Genomic DNA, 2,915 nt, shown 5'->3' with positions numbered 1-2,915 from the left:
GGGAATGTCTCAGTTGCCTTTAGCCTACTGGCTATGGGTGGGTTAGGACTTCTGTTGGTCTTTTCTGTGTTAAACACACAGATTGCAAGCCCAGTGCCACTTTGAGATCTTTGGCAGCAGTTAACTCTGCAGCTCACACAAGATTGAGCCTGTATGATAATGAGTATTCAGAGACAGGTAATACCTGGGGGGTGCTCACCAACCTAAGACAGAGAGCCTGTGTGGCCTGGGCAGGTGTCTCCATGACAGGTAAAGTGACCTGCTGATGTCCCATGCAACCTAAGTCAGAAGCTCATTTTCTAGTAAAAGGGGGACCTGTAGGTCCCTGGCCCCTGTTTTGGGTAACTGTTGCCTTGCTTGCTGACCTTGACCTTGATATCCTCCCTATGCTAATTCTCTGCCTGGTTCCACCCTCCTGAATGCTTAAGGGAAGTTCCTTGTCTGTGTATCCTGCATAATGGGTATTAACAGCTTAGATGCAATATTGTAAAACATCAGTAGCGAACTTCTGCCCTCTGGGGTTCTCCCATTGTGCTGTAAGCCTATATTTAAGACCTCCTCCCCTCTTCAATAAACAGCAAGGTCTTGAAAAAGCACCATGTTTTGTTTTGAATTTTCTGTGCTCTTTACATCCTTACTTTTACAAGTTCATATAACTGAAGTACACAATGAGGGAATTTTCTGATGTATGGGATATGTTTTGAAAATAGAATCAAGAAAATTTGTTAGGAAATTGGAAATGGAATAGTAAACAGGCTAAGGATGAGTTCAAATATTTTAGACTGAACAATAATGGAATATTGACAGAAAACCCTACAGCAAGGAGGAAACCCAGGAACTATTTTAGACATGATAAAGTTTATATCCAAAAATCAAGTTGGTGATTTAATATGAGCCTGGAACTCAAGTGAGAAGTCCTATTAAAAATGTAAAATTGAGGGAGGTTGAGGCAAGTGGACAAGCACATCTCTATGTGTTCAAGGCCTGCCTGGTCTACATAGCAAGTCCCAGGACATCCAAGGCTACAGAATGAGATTGTCTCAACAAACAAACTACACACACACACACACACACACACACACACACACACACACAAGACTAAGCATCAGAGCATAATCACAGTACTTGGTGGACTGAGATAGTAAAATCAAGGTCTCAAGGGGTTGAGCTGTAGAGATGACTCGGTAGTTAAGAGAACATACCGGCTTCCAGAGGACCCCAGTTCGGTTCCCAGCACCCAAGTCAAGCAGTTCACAATCACCTGTAAATTCTAGGTCTGGGGGAATCCAGTGTCCTCTTCTAGCCTTCAAAAGTACTTATACTCCTATGTGGACACACACACATGCACACACCCAAACACATATCCATCACACTGCACACACTGCACTGCACACACCGTACTGCGTCAGGATCAATTACACAAGGACATACCCTTATAACCCACCGCCACCTACCCCCATCAACAGATGTAGAATGGGTTTGCGGTTGTTTTGTTTCATGGGGTTTTGTGTTGTTGTTTGTTTGTTTTGGGTTTGTTGTTTTGTTTTCGTTTTTGTTTTCCAAGACAGGGTTTCTTCATGTAGTTTGGTGCCTTTCCTGGAACTCACTTGGTAGCCCAGGCTGGCCTCAAACTCACAGAGATCCACCTGCCTCTGCCTCCCGAGTGCTGGGATTAAAGGCATGCTCCGCCCAGCTGTTTTTTTGTTTTTTTGGTTTTTTTTTAAGACAATGTCTCATATAGCTCAATCTGCTTCAAAGTCACTATTTTGGCAGTATATACTTCAAAGACTTAGTTAACTTTCAATTATGTGTATGTGTGTGGGTGTGGGGTAGAATTTATGTGCATGCTCCTGTGGGTGCCTGCAGAGTTTTAAAACAAACAAACAAAACACAATCTTTAGGGGCTGGAGAGACAGCTCAGTGGTTAAGAGCACTCCTTGTTCTTACAGAGGACCTGGATTCAATTCATAGAACCCACATGGCAGCTCACAATCATCCGTAACTCCAGAGAATCCAATGGCCTCTTCTGACTTCCAAGGGCACCAGGCACACCCATGGTGTACAGACATACATACTGGCAAAACAGTTATGCACATAAAACAAATCCATCTTTAAAAAATTAGATGGAAACAAATCCATCTTTAAAAAATTAGATGGGAGCTGGGCGGTGGTGGCACAACGCCTTTAATCCCAGCACTCGGGAGGTAGAGCCAGGCGGATCTCTGTGAGTTTGAGGCCAGCCTGGGCTACCAAGTGAGTTCCAGGAAAGGCTCCAAAGCTACACAGAGAAACCCTGTCTCAAAAAACCAAAAAAAAAAAAAAAAAAAATTAGATGGGGATTGACTGAAGAGTCCCAACATCATCCTCTGGCCCAGTACCTCTGGGATCCAATGACTCTGGCCTCTACAGGCACCTGCACACACATGTACATAACCCTCACCCCACACCTACACACATACAGATTAAGTAAAAGAAAACTAAGTCTTTGAAATATATATTGCAAAGACAGTGAATGAGACAGACTGAACTATATGAGATCTTGTCTCAAAATATATGCGTGCATGCGTGTGTGTGTGTGTGTGTGTGTGTGTGTGTGTGTGTGTGTGTGTACTAGGGGTGAGAGAGTATGTCCTTGTATGATCCTGATGCAGCGGCGTGCACTTGTGGGAGCCTGACACTGGTGAATCACTTGAGCTCAGGAGTTAAGGTGATTCTAGACAAAAGGGCAACAACCTGTCTGAAAACAACCCAAGCATATAAAATTGATACAGGATACAGGATACAGAAGTCATTTAAAGCCAGGGTATCGACTTAGCTGGCCTATACAGAGGAAAGATGGAGTACACAGAATCAAGAGTTATTTGTTTTGGTTTTTTTAGGACAGGGTCTTGCTATATAGCCCAGGTTAGCTTCAA

The sequence above is a fragment of the Peromyscus eremicus genome, chromosome 5, assembly GCF_949786415.1.
Source record: "Peromyscus eremicus chromosome 5, PerEre_H2_v1, whole genome shotgun sequence".
NCBI classification, from domain to species: domain Eukaryota; kingdom Metazoa; phylum Chordata; class Mammalia; order Rodentia; family Cricetidae; genus Peromyscus; species Peromyscus eremicus.
Note: the sequence above shows the minus strand (reverse complement) of the source record.